This window comes from Protopterus annectens, chromosome 10.part0 (genome assembly GCF_019279795.1).
Source record: "Protopterus annectens isolate FY-2018-M chromosome 10.part0, PAN1.0, whole genome shotgun sequence".
NCBI lineage: Eukaryota > Metazoa > Chordata > Ceratodontiformes > Protopteridae > Protopterus > Protopterus annectens.
The window spans coordinates 52,892,968-52,907,657 of record NC_056744.1 but is presented as its reverse complement, the minus strand read 5'-3'; the positions used below and the strand labels follow the sequence as shown (position 1 = coordinate 52,907,657).

Below are 14,690 nucleotides of genomic sequence, written 5' to 3'. Positions count from 1 at the left end.
AAAAGAAAGAAAATGGGTATAAGCCAAGTAGTGCATAGCGGCTCTTATTTCTTACAATAAGCAGAATAGAGCAAATAGGAATAAAAAGACGAATATTTTATTTAACGCTCAATGTGGTTTGACATACTGTACCCGCATTCCAGTTATGAGGCTGAAAAATAGTTGCAGCAGGCAGCTCACAATATAAACTGTAAGTCTAATTATGATGAAGTGCAGTTCGAGTTTCGGCACCTAGTAGCTCTCACGTCTTCAGCAAAAAGTCACCTTTATGCTTCGTCCTTACTCCATTCAGTAAACTGTACAAAAATAAATGCACTGTGCATCTATTCCAGCTTTTGATTCTCTAACTGCTACGCGCTCTACATTTAACAGTGTGATTTACAACACATTTGAGTGTACATCAGAAAAATGATTTAGGCTACAGTAGCGTGAGATACAATATAAGAAAGGTTAAGGTAAAAATAGCAAAAGAACAGACAATACACATCAACAGATGCCACTATACAGTCTCAGATCCATATCACTCTTTATTATGTCACGCGCTAGGAAGGCTGGTAGTTCAGTTGTGCTCACTTTGTTCATGAGGAGCCATTGACCTATAGTGAAATATCTCCCCTATTCTCATATTTGAAGCGGCTAGTTCGCACGAAATAGGCGGGCCCACGAATCTGTGGGAGGAACCCCTGATCTATTGCGGTAGCTTGATTGGGTAGAGTGGCAGAACTGTCCCCATGACAAGAGAGTGTTCGATTTCTACCGGCAGATCGCGAGAAAGAGTTCCCGAAGTGAATGAGGACAGGGCACTGTTTGTTATTCAGTGTCTGAGGCTCGGTTCACTAATTTTGAAAGTGCTGATTTTGTTTGCCAGTGTCATTTGGCTTATATTGAGTCTGAACTCATATGATCGGCTTACACCTCTAAGGAAAGAGATTGTATATTGCAGAAATCCCAGGTTTGTTATTCACAAGACCCTTTATGTTTCAATTGTTTACCATTTTGTACATTTTGGAGGCCTGGGTTATGGTTTAAGAAGGAGACTCTGGAATCCGTAGGTTGTGACTGCTAGAAAAATATGTTGTGTTAGTGTGATATGCCTGCAATCTGGTACTGACTTCATGTGGATAATAAAATGATCTGTATTTACTGTCAGTTTTAACTTGGTGATTATTTTACATATTTTTAGCAGTGTGTGTGTGTTTTTAAGCATATCACTGTCATTGTCAGAGGCAAGTGAAAGTTGCGAGCTTGGAACATTTTTTAAGAAATGACCGTAACAATAGGCTTTTGAATATGGAAACTTTTTTTTTTTAATTTTAGTTTGCGTGGAGTATAGTGAGCTTTTTTATATAAATTATTTAGAGGTTTCCTTTAAATGACAGTACCTGGAAAAGTTAGTATGTGTACAGTCTGTATCAAACAATGCATCTGTCTCATCGGTACCTCATTATGGTTAACGTTTCTCCCTTTTGTCTTAAAAAAATTAATTGTTCCATGCAATTCCACATTATGCCACACTTTTATTGCTGAAAATTTTTTTAATCGCATTTACTCTACATTCATGATAAATAATCGTGAAGTATATTTATTAACTTAACTTTTTGTAATTATGGATTAACAGTTTTCCATATTTTGGAGATGAAGTGTTGAGAACTCTGCAAAAAAAAGTTATTGGAATTAAAAAAATTTAAGAACTAATTGATATAAAGCAGTTATTGATAAGGGTTTAAGAAAAGTGAATAAGAAATGAGCTGTTGATGAAGTAGGATCCAGACCACTCCACGCCCATTAGGTAGGCATTCTGTATTTTTATTTGCTATTGGCTGTTCCACGTTGGATTAGTTCCAGTTTTTGGTGTTTTTATTTTTCTGTGAGCCAGACAGTCTATAGCTGCTGGTGGAATCTTCATGTTGAAATATTCAAGTACAAAGGAATTGTCATAAAAAGTAAAAGGTTAACTGACAGAACAATGTTCTCATAGTGTATTCTCTGTACATCTGCATATATTAGTTTCATTTTCCTTTTTGGAATACACAACATTCATTTTCTAATTTCTCTATAGTCAGCTGTGTGCATGTGTGAGTGTATTCCTGTTGCATATTATTAAAAATGAAATCTAACTGATGCTACATTTGTGTCCTACGGCTTTTCCCGGTTAGGGGTCGCCACAGCGGAACTCCGGTCCGCTAATGATTGACAGTAGATATAAAAAGGCACAAGTGGCTATGTTAGCCCCCTGCCCCAAAAAAATAAGTTAAGAAGTTGGATCTTTTTTTTTTTTTTTTTTTTTTTTGTAGAATTGCTTGTAAATCAGTGGTTTGATGCATTAAGATACAGCATGGTGTAGGTTGTTTTGTGATAACTGCAGTGCTTTGATGTAAGGCACGAGGGTGAAAGACAAATAATGTTCTGCTCAAGTTAATGCAGTTATGACAAAATTAACTAATGCTATCTAGTACCCTAACATAATTGTGTAAACAGTACATAAATATATGAAGTTGTAGGTTTTAGTTATATTATTGTACCATATTTGGATTTTGTTATGATTATATACTGTGATTTATTTCTTTAATGAAAACTGTAGAAAAGTGGGACAGATATAGTTAACTTTCATACTGCAAAGTTTTCATTTTGACATCAGACTAATTATGAGCCACTGCTGGTGACTAAAGGCATAAAAGGTTATTATTTCTTCTGTGTAGTTACATGTGAAAGTGCTTTTTAGGTGTTTTTATCAGAGGCAGTGTGAAGAGAGTAATGTGACATTTTTATGGTGTAATATTTCCAACATAGGAAGGCTAAGTGAATCCTGAAAGTTAACCATTTGCATGACATGGCAGCTATACTTAAAGTTACAGAGAGACTGTTGAAAATATGTTGTGTTTATGGTTTTCAGATGTGCCACATACCACCTTTCCACACACCTTATATGTACTGCTTTAATTATAGGGAAATTTTGAATATGATGAAGTTTCGTGAACTACAATAAACAAACATTTAGTGTATGTAGAGTTGGCTGTCTTCATCTAAAGAACAGCTCTGTAAATAGCCACACTGCCTATTTATTCCCTACCCTGTAATGTCACTTGGAAGAATAAACATAATTGAGCATGTTCTTCCCATTTTAATATCTACTTATCTAAAACACAGAACATAGCCTCTCTCCAGTCCCTCACCCAAACTGTTTTTCATAATGTTGAAAACTGGTTTATGCAACACTACCTCCTCCTAAATACCCCAAAAAACAAAACTACTGCTATTTACTCCAACTTTTAAATCACCTAATCCATTCTTCTCTGTAACCTCTAACAATGCTACCAACATAACCCCAGTACAACCCGCCTACTAGGTGTAACAATTAATAATCGTCTCAACTCCACCATAAAGTCAGTTAACAAAAAAACTTGGTACCCTCTATAGAATTAAACACTTCCTTACCCCTTCTGCCAGGAAAACTATTGCTCAGACCCACCTCATCTCTACCCTTTTCTATGCCTCTGCTATATATACTAACCTATCTAAAAACAACCTCTCCAAACTTTCCACCTGTTATAATAGCATTGCTAGATTCATCACATACTCCCCCTTTAAAACTCACCACTGCCTCAACCTCAAACAACTTGGATGGCTAGAACTGCATAACCATACTTATTACTCAAAAGATCCTATACCACCCCAACAACACCCCTATCCTCACTAATCTGATTACACCATATAAAAATCTAGCTACACTACGCTCTGCTAATAAGCTCCTAGTCTCCTCTATTTAAATCCAACAACAAAGCTGGTGACTCACTTTTCGCAAACACATCAGGTAAAAACTGGAATCAGCTTCCTTCTGAATTACCAACCATTGCTTCTACTTCTGTATTAAAAAATATGTTAAAGAACATCTTAAAACTCCTTGGCTTTGTCCATGTGCTAACCCAGACTGATATGTTTTTTTCCTTCCTGCTCTTACCCCTTTCCCTACTCCACTAACCTATGCCTCCAAATCTAGTTACTACTCTCTTCCTCTCAGTAACGGGATAAAATATAATGACTTTTCTCTCTTAATTGGGTTTTGCTCATACCTACTGTTGTGTTTAGTATTTTTTTTAGTATAATTTTTATGGTTTATAATTTTAATATTATAATTTTTTTGACCAATGTTGCCTCTGTACTGTGATTTTTACGTGTCTTTTTATATATTGTAAACTTTCTCACTGTTCATGCTTGGAGCTTTTCTCCCTGGGCCTCTACTGAAAATGGACATATATCCAGTTAGACTAGCCCGGTCAACAAATGTAAAATAAAAATAATAAATAATTTGATTTTGGTGAATACTTTAAAATAGAGAACAATTTCAGGCTTATCAAATCCTGATGACATTGTGCCCTGATGTCAAATTAACTTTTTGCAACTACATAATTTCTGACATTGCATGTGGGTATGAGGTGTTAATCCATTTCACTTCTTTAGCACCAGAGTGACTCTGGTAGTACTACTTAATGAAGTTAATCATTATAGATACTCTCTCATTTGTGTACTGGGAAATCCCATTGCTTTCAGCTTGAGTATGTGCTTTTTATTATAGGCATATCAGTGAAATGGTGATTTCTGAGATTTGCCTCTGTCTGTCCTTTGGTTTATAGGTGCATACTAAGCTGTTGATCCTGTGGACCATTTGTAGCATAGCAAATGATCCCACCAGTTTATCAAGGCATGAGTTAATACAGTAACTTGACTTAGTTTTGGCCCATTTCCATAAAGGATAGGGGGCCAGACCAGGGATTTACTTACGAGTGCCCATTCAGTCATCTGGTTTATGCTTAAAAAGGGCCATGGAGCTAAAGCTAATCTTTAACTGTAAAGGGGGGGGTCTATTCCATAAAAATAGAAATTCTCTGTGGAAGATAACTATCCTGATAGCAGGGCTTGTTTGTGTGTTGGTGAAAGTTTAGGTCTTTCGATGGGTTTTTAAGGTAGTATTAATTTTGTGGAAGTATAGGAGATTACATATGACTGGATCTTTTGAGGGTGTGTTGGCTATGGAGAGATCTCCACTCAGTCGTTGGTAGGAAATGAAAAAGAGAGAGCGCTTTAAGGTGGTCATGGTAAGGAGAACATGCCCATGACTTTTCTGGTAAAGAAACACTGCAGTGTCTTGATTTGGATCATGTGCCTAGCTAAGTATATACCAAATGAGGCATTGTATTTTGTTGTTGATCTGTTAACGGAGGAGAAGTGGAGGACATTGACTTCTTTAATCTAGAAAATATGTCTCTAGTGAATAGTCTGAGGATTTTGTAACAGTGGTCTGATGGTGGCCCTTGGATAGTCCTTTGTCAGTGAAAGTACTCTAGTCCTTGATGATAGAGTCCGTTTTTAAGGGGGAGATGTAATCCATGTGTTAGGAAGGGCCATGTGTTAGGAAGGGGAACACTGCAGTGTCTTGATTTGGATCACGTGCCTAGCTAAGTATATACCAAATGAGGCATTGTATTTTGTTGTTGATCTGTTAACGGAGGAGAAGTGGAGGACATTGACTTCTTTAATCTAGAAAATATGTCTCTAGTGAATAGTCTGAGGATTTTGTAACAGTGGTCTGATGGTGGCCCTTGGATAGTCCTTTGTCAGTGAAAGTACTCTAGTCCTTGATGATAGTCCGTTTTTAAGGGGGAGATGTAATCCATGTGTTAGGAAGGGCCATGTGTTAGGAAGGGGAGTGCCATGGGTTTGCCAAAGGACACAGCGCTTTGTTTTGTAGCATTTAGTTTGAGGCCATGGTCCAACCACATCGATCTTTCTGGAGATTACATAGGTCATCTGGGGTATTTATGTTAGCTCTGAGTTTGCAGTCATCTGCAAACTTCATGAGCCATAGGCCATTGTTGTGTGCTTTAATATCATGATGCAAGAAGGAGTGTTCCCAGGCTTAGTCCCTGAGGGACACTGCTGGTAACTACTCGTTTTATAGTTGAGAATGTGCCTGTAGCACTAAAATACTGGTTTCTGTTGGTGAGCCAGTTTGCTATAAAGTGGGTAGCATACGGTTTACATTTAATTGAATTGCTTATCAGTGATACCCGAGATGTGGAATGGTCCTCAAAGGCTTTGACCAAGTCCAGTTATGCCTTGTGGACTGACATGTTGAAAAACTGTCCACCAGGAGAGTCAGGATCTGCCTTTATCAAACTCAATTAGATTAGGTTCCAGAGTTAGAAGACTGGATATGTTCATATTTATGAAGTGCGTAATGAAGTACTGCATTGCTTTAGAAAATAAGGATGGTAGGTCTATAGTTGCTTGGGTCAGACATGTGTCCCTGTTTGTGGAGTGGTACGACTGCAGCAGTTGTCCATACTTCTGGCTTGAAGTCAGACTGGTACATTGCCAGGGCCCATACACTAGTGTTTTTAGCCTTGGAGAGGGTGCTTAGGACTTGCTCGGAGTTGATATGGGGCTGGTGGTGTAGTCATACTAAGATGCTGTAAGTAACTTCAGAGAGCTAAGGGGTAAAGTTAGAACTGACTTTGTCTGCTAATAGGTTGGCATTGTCGTCCTTGGTTGAAGATACAATGTTATTTTGCATTAACTCTAAGCATTGCTGGTTGTTATTTCTTAGGTTCTCAGATAGCTGAAGAAGGCCTTATGGCCATCCTTAGCATGGATGGGAATTTGCAGTTCATACTTCTGAGGATTTGATTTGATTTCTAAGTTCTTTCTGATTATTTTTGAGGTCTTCTGTTATTGATGGAGTGTTAAGTTTGCTTTTATAGGACAGTAATTTTTTCCTCTTATTGTGAAGTTTGATATTGGGGTTCTACCAAATGGGTTTGTTATAAAACTTAGGACTGTATTTATGTCTTATGGGGGCAGAGGCCTCAGTGGTAGCTTGTAGGTTGGCATAGAATTTATCTGTGAAAATTAGTTTGTGAATCGCGGTCAGCTAGGTCAGAAAAGTGTTTTGAATTTCATTATATAATCAGTTAGCTGGTGTAGGTTTGCCTTAGAATAGTCTGTGAAGATTGTGTTTTTAAGTTGTTCTGGTATCTTACCAAGAGTAAATGTTACTGCACAATGGGCGCATATGACCAGTGATTGGATAACTGTTTTAGTGGGAACCAGATTTAATATTTTTGAGCTGCTCGTTTGGCTTTGGACTAGTTGATCCAAGGAGTTGGCATTCATGAAGTCTAGGGATCTCTGCATGTACATGTTTGTGTTGGTGTAGCTTCCCAGTTAATGGAGGTGTAGTTGAAGTCACCCGAAAGGATAGTGTTTGGTTTTGTAGTGAGGGATCACTTTAGATATGCCTCATGACCTGCCAGTGTCATAGATGGGGTAGGGTAGCTGTGATTTACTGGGTTTTGTTTATTGTATGAAGAGTGTGGAAGAGGTCTAGGTCATTGTCCTATATTACGAGTCTGGAATTGTTTCTTGGAAACAGATACCCCCCCCCCCCCCCCAAGCACACAGCATTAAAACCCTGCACTTCGAGGGTGCTTTTGTTGTATTTTCAAGCATTAAGAGTGTCCGGCATTATGGGGCAGAAGTTATTCTCAGCCAGTATACAGAACCCATGAGGAATCCTTGGCAAAGCAGTTGAGGTTGTCAGTCTTGTCATCTCTAGCATCTGATATATATATTGGATTCTCCCTAGAATGACGCCAGTATTTAGAACATAAGTTTGTCTTGTTTGTATTGTGGCATCCTCAAGCCATTCACTTCCATATTCTTAAGTCACGTGTGTTCCTGGGGTGGAAGGACTTAGTATTTAGTGACATTACATATCTTAACACCTGAGAGGCAACTGTTACCCTGTTTTTGCTCAGCCTGGTGGGTGGAACATGTTTGTGTCTAATGGAGTCACTTATAACTAGGACATTGCTAAACGAAAGTTACTTGGCCTTGGTGCCATAAAGGCTTCTACTTGGTTTTGCCTTTATTATACACTGTGTGTTTCTGACATTTATTACTTTAACTGTAAACATTTAACAACCCATGGAGATTTTCAGCATTTGGTTTGCAAGGTCTCCAACATGACAGCAGTTTCTCACCTTACATTAATGCTGTTTTTTGAATGATTTTAAGTTTGGAATGTGCAGCATTTATGCCAAAAGGAATCTCTTCCAAGGTTATTCACATAATGTTTAATTTTCATTATTGTCTGCTGAGATTGCTTTAATTAATATAACAACTTTATGATAACGTCAGTGATACAACTTGATTTATGAAGAACTGACATCAGAAATACAGATAAATGGCTTGCTATTTAACTTGACCATGGCTGCAAAAGGGAAGAGTCTTGGTAGAAAGTATAAAGTAAAAATTCTGTGCAGAGCAGTTTTTCATTGTGTGTACTGTTTCTCACAAGTCTGCAGGATATTACAGTATCCACTCATTACATCTCCTAGATGTTGACATAGGATATTACAGTATCCACTCATTACATCTCCTAGATGTTGACATAGAACTAGCTCACCTGATAGCTAATGAGTCACTTTAGAATAGTCGTGTTTGTTGTAAGTGTATTAGTAAGGCTAACTAAATTTGTGTACTGATCAAAAGACAGTTTAACTACAACAAAGAAGGTGATTTTATGAAATGGGGGGAGGGCATAGTTGCTGTAACAGGACAGTACACAGAATCAGTGAGTAAAGTGAAGAATGCAGTCATGCTATTGGGATAATGAGATATTTTACAGGTAAAATATATTCACAGATTAAATACCAGTAAACATAATTGGCCAGAGAATTGAAGGAGGGGTTCTACTGTAAAGCTGTTAGTATTGTTGGATTGCTAAGTTCCTGAAAGTGTATGTAAACTTTGTGCCAGCAATAATGCCATTGGAGTTTGGGTATGGTATCCCATGCCTTTGAAACGGTAATGGAATGTCTGGTGGTGTGCATGGGATGTTTTTATTTATTTGATTTGCGCAGGTAGGTGAATCTACTAGATCACAAAATCCCGTTTTTAGCCATGATCTATTGATGGCTAACCGTTGTACAAAACTGATTTAAAAGAAGCATTTAAATTAAACATTTTAAAAATTCAGGGTGTATGTAACGCATAACATTGTAGAATATTACCAAAGCTGGAGCATAGCAAAATATTATTTAAAATGGAATATGTGTAAACAGTTCAAATGGCAAGAGTATGTATAACAAGGAATAGAACATATAATATTTTGTTAAAATGTAAAAAAAAAAAAAAAAATTCGGCAGAGCTATAGAACTGCAGGCTACCTAGTTAGAGTGCTGACTTCAGGAGAGGTCAAAACAGGAGACCTGAGATGCTTTTTCAGTGTATATGTCAACAAAATCTGTAGTAGATGTTAAGTCGAAAGAAATGTGGGAAAAAACATACACAAACGCAAGCCTGTATAGAAGAGGTGACTTCATATCTGAATGCTGGCTTTGTCACAGTTCTGATAAGGGAAGGAAAAAAATGTTTTGAATGGTCTGTCTAGATGAAGGTTGACTGGTTTACATTTTGAGCAAGTAATGTTACTGAGGTAGATTGTTAAAGTTGGGTGGAGGACACCATTCCTACTGGTTAGTTTGGTCAAATACGTTTTTGGGGGCAGAACTGTCTTTGCTCTGTATCATTTCCAAATGAACCATAAATGGTAAGTGATTTAGTGGTAGATGAGAACAATGGTAGACTCATGGTAGTAAGGGGTTATTGGCAAGGGAGGCTGATTTACACTGGCTAAACTGACATTATGGAGTGTAAGAATTTTATTTGACATCATTCAGCAAGGAATATTACTAATTGGTGGGAACTGGAACTTGATTTGCAATGGTAAGGATGTGTTAAGAGGACCTATAAGGGAAAATGTAATAAAAGAGGGCAGAATTCTGAAGAAATTTTATGAAAATGTTTGCTGTGGAGGTCAGCATGGATGTCTTGAATGTGGTAGTGAGAACTCTGACAGATTTACACATTTCCCAAGGTCTAGTAACTGAGCTAGACTGGATATTCATATTTCACAGTAATATGTGGATTTAATAGAAAGCTTCAGCACACAGTCAGTAACTATTTCCGATCATGCACCGATTAAAAAACAAGATAAGAGGAATTTAAGTAATGGGTAGTGGAAGTTATTCAAGAGTTATTAGGGGAGATGGAAATTTCTTCAGAAGAGATAGTGAGTGGGATAAAATAATAAAAAATAAAAAAATGGTAGAAATTAAAAGAGAGCGATGGTTCAGAAGTTGTTGTTTGTCTTTCGGCTTTTTCCCAGTAAGGGGTCATCACAGCGGAACTCCGGTCCGCTAATGATTGGCAGTAGATTTTTACGAAACGCTGAGGTGCCAGCTCGACACCCAACCTTCAATGAAGCCACGCCCATTTACGCACGCATGTCTTTCGAACGCTACCCAACCGTGGGGAGGACATGCAGACTCCACACAAAAGGCACTCCCAAGCCAAGCTGAGAATCGAACGAGAGAACCTGTTGCTGTGAGGTAACAGTGCTACCGCCATACCACCGCGGCAGACAGCGATGGTTCAGAAGTAATATATTTATTTTTTGTCGTGAGTGATAAAGATTAAAATATTGCAGAATAAGGGGAATTTCACAGAACAGGAACTGCAACTGGAGAGCACTAAAGAGGGAATAAGGGGACTTCCTCAGTAATATGCATGAGTTTAGAAAGATTGCTGTTGAGCAACTATTTTTGGTAACAACTCCATAGCCTAAACATTTTTAGCATAGCAACTTAGGAAACAAAGTAGAAATGGTGTTCATCAAACTTGGGGAGCCTAAAACAAGTAAAATAACCAGATATCCTGTAGCGGTATTAGAGAGTTTTGGAAATTTTATGGAAATTTATATAAAATTGAGAAATTTGGAAATTAAGAAAAGAGCACAAATGGAAATGTTTATGGAAGACTTAATTATGCCAAGGTTAGTGGAAGATGAGGCTCAACAACTAACAGTTAAGATATAGGAGGAGATGAGATAAAAAATGGTGATGTAAAATCAATCTGCAGGACAGTCTCCAGGTACAGATGATAGTCCTGTGGAAGTTTAGAAGGTAGTAGGGAAGAAAGTGATAAAGATCTGGAAAGTTTTGTTTGACAAGTGTTTTAAAATGAGGAGAAGCACCAACGTCTTATAAAAATGTAGTGACGTGTTACCTAATGAAAGTAAAAACCTATCAGATCCAACTTCATATAGACCCATTTCAATTTTATCTTTATTAAGTGTTTGTCTATAATGGCTAAAATAATGGCAAAAATGTTGCTAAAATGTATAGTGTATAGATCAATGTGGTGATTCAGAGGAAAGCCGAATGTAAGAAAATTCCACTGTTTGTGGGTCTTGATGCAGAGAAAACATTTGACAGAGTAAGCTGGGATTTTATGAGTAAGGCAATGGAAGCATTTGCATTCCCTGATGTATCCTCCTAATTTAATATTATTATTCTATGAAGGATTGGAGGCAAACATATAAAATGGGAGGGTTCCTGTTTGATAAATTGCTTGAACAGAGTAACTTGGAAACTGTGTCCTCTTTTCCCATTTGTTATTTGCTTTATACTTAGAGTTACTGGCTAAGTAAGCAAGGGACTCCTGAAATTCAAGGGTAGAATTATATGGTAATCAAGAAGAGTTGGCATTATTTGCAGATTATATTTTATACCAGATTAAATACAGAAAAAGACATCTCAGTATTGTGGAACAGAAAAAGACATCTCAGTGTTGTGGAACATTGTAAGATAGTTTCAAGTCTTTTTGGGATATAAAATTATGACTACAATCTTTATTTTAACTTCATTAAATTATGTACCCACACATAAATTGTTTCAGCAATGTCTGTATGTATGGGGAAGACCATAAGCTTAAGTATTTAGGAGCATGGGTTAAAAAGGCTTCTGTTATAGCAGCCAAGGAAGAGACTTAAGCAGAAGATAATACAAAAACTGTGAAACTGGAAGCTCTTGTTTATGGATATGAATAGTAAGATCTAAGCAGTGAAAATGTGTTCATGCCCTTTAGTTTTATGCACAAAACAAGCATTTTTCATCAACCAGAGGAGAAGTTGTGGACATTGCTTCAACTCTTTATCAGTTAATTTATTTTGATGATAAATTGATCCTTCCAATAGAATAAGATGGTTTAGAATTAACTGATTTGAAGGGATGTTCAGAGCTACATAGTTAAAGCTCCTATACCTAACCCGAGCAGAAGGTTATAATTCAAGTGAAAAGGGATGATGATACGGGGGTGGGGAGTTCAAGTAGTACAGAGAGGGTGGAATTTGGGATGTAGATCTTTGAGATTAGATTATCTTTATGTAGCAGAAAGTGTTCTAAGAACTATGCCAATGTGAAAATTGACAAAGGAGATTTTGCCAATAGGGATGATTGGTAGTAGGGATACAGAAAGTAGGCAAGATGTGGGCTGAAATTTACTGGAGAAGACTGACAAAGGAACCATGGTATTTGGAGCAAATAACAAGAGAGGGAGAGAAAAGTAATTCAGTGGTATTGGGCCAAAAAGATGTTTGGACTGTAGGCTAGAGACTGCCTTCGTTACCAGGAATTGTTGTTAGAGGATAAGCAAAGAGAAAAGGGAATGCTAGGTGAAAGACCATGTCTGATAGAGTTTTTAGTGGAATCTAGAACAGTAGATGCTGTTAAGGGAAAATTTAGTAAGGTGTATACAACATTGTATGATAACTATGTAAGACTCGGAGGAAGTCAGAAAAGATTGCAAATAGAGACTGAAAAAGCATTTTTGAAGAGAGCAATTGAAGGACGTGTATGGCTCCCAAGTCCAGAAGTTTTGGGGTATTTGCTTGGAAGTATTTGCATAGGTGGTTTTATACCCAAAGCAGACTTTAAAAAGATTTGTTTTCCACATATAGTTAGCAAAGTTGGATGGGGAAGAGGGAGGTAACTGGTTACATGAGTTTTGGGAGTGTATTTACTTGGCAGACTTAAAAGAAAATTATAAATATATATTCTTTTTCCTCCTCTTCCCTGTTAGGGGTTGCCACAGCGGATCACCTCTCCGTTCATGATTGGCAGTGGAGTTATGGTGTCGAGTTGCCAGCCCAGTGCCCAACCTTCCACAGAAGGCACACACTCACACCTAGGGCCAATTTAGTGTCCAATCCACCTACAGCATGTCTTGGGATGTGGGAGGAAACTGGAGCACCTGGAGGAAACCCACATGACCACAGGGAGGGCATGCAGACTCCACATAGAAGGCACCCCAGCTGAGGATCGAACCGGCGCACCTCTTGCTGTGAGATGGCAATGCTAGCCGCTGCACCACCCTGGCTGCCCAAAAAAAAAATATCTAAAGATGATAACATCTTAAAATAGCATTATCTAATATGTGTTGTACAACTTTAATACCAATAGCATATGTTAATTTCTTAGTTTTACACAGTATTGTAGGGGTTTGGGTTGTATTTAATCTGTTTGGTAAGTACACAACATGTAGGGGCTGCTATTTGTAAGAAGTAAACACTAGTTTGGGGACTTAGTCTCTTCCACAGTGTCAAAAGACCATCAAGTCACCATATAATTTGTGGTGTAGAGGGAGACAGGAAGATTGTGTCTGAGATATTATATATATATATATATATATATATATATATATATATATATATATATATATATATATATATTATGTATAAATTATAGGTTCATAGGTTGGTATTAGGCTGTCGGCCCTAGGGCCTATACAAGCCTAAACATAAGAATTCCCTGACTTTTTCTTCCCACAATATTTACTTCTCTGGACCCCTGTTTAGCAGGGCAACTGACGTGATCCCAGGGGTGAATTTCCTATCTCCCATCCAGTCATCAAGGTTCCTTTTGAAGAGGGCCAAAGAGATGCTGTGCTTGACATGTATGGGCAGTCTATTCCAGAGTCTGGGGAGTCTCTGGGTCAGGAACCTATCCCTCCAGCATGTTTTGTTCATTGTGATGACAAGGTTTAGATCCCTGGAGCATGTGGCTCTGAGGGATTGGGATTTCTTTAAGTGGAGCATGTCCAACAGCTCTGGGTTTGACATGGTCTTGTATGTTAAGTAGAGATCGCCTCTGAGTAGACGATGTGCAACAGAGGATAGCTGTGATTCTTTTAGTGAGCTATTTCTGTGGCTTTTCCAGTTGCTGCAGATGTCTTGAGAGGTACATAGCAAATGGTGCATTGTATTCTGTAATAGGTCTAATGAGGGATGAGTACAGTGGAACAATGACCTCCTTTTTTCTGGATGAGGGTGATTAGCTTATGGTCAGACCTGACCAACGAGGGGTGACCATAGGTGTGGAGCATTGATTTCCCATGTTGTTAATGATGAGGTCTAGTATATTAGAGCTCCTGGTGGGATTATGGGTTAGTTGATCCAGGGCATTGGAATTTATGAATTCCAAGAACCATTGGGCGAAGATGTTGATACAAGAGTAGTTTTCCCAGTTAATGGCAGGGTAGTTGAAATCACCCAGTATTAGGGTGTTTGGTTGTATGTTTAGAAAGGTGTATTGAGAATCTTGGGGCATAGTGGGCGATCTGTAACAGGCTACAATTTTTGGATTGCAGGCTTATCTAGTGTTGGTTGCACCTGGAGAACTTCAGACGCATTGTGTTGGGCAACTAGCGTGGTGGTGTGAATATGGACACTCCTCCACCTTTAGTGTTTTGGTCCTGGTTTGGTGGCTGAAAAGTGTGGTACGAGTTGTAGC

General features: G+C 38.1%; 1 protein-coding gene across 1 annotated transcript in view; it reads left to right on the top strand.

The window, feature by feature from the left end:
- Positions 1–748: 748 nt before the first annotated feature.
- The window catches only part of NARF (nuclear prelamin A recognition factor), a 700,547-nt gene continuing 686,605 nt past the window's right edge, over positions 749–14,690 (top strand). The window contains exon 1 of the mRNA XM_044085012.1: positions 749–952. The gene's annotated coding sequence lies outside the window, so the exon portion shown is untranslated. The remainder of the gene's footprint in view (positions 953–14,690) is intronic.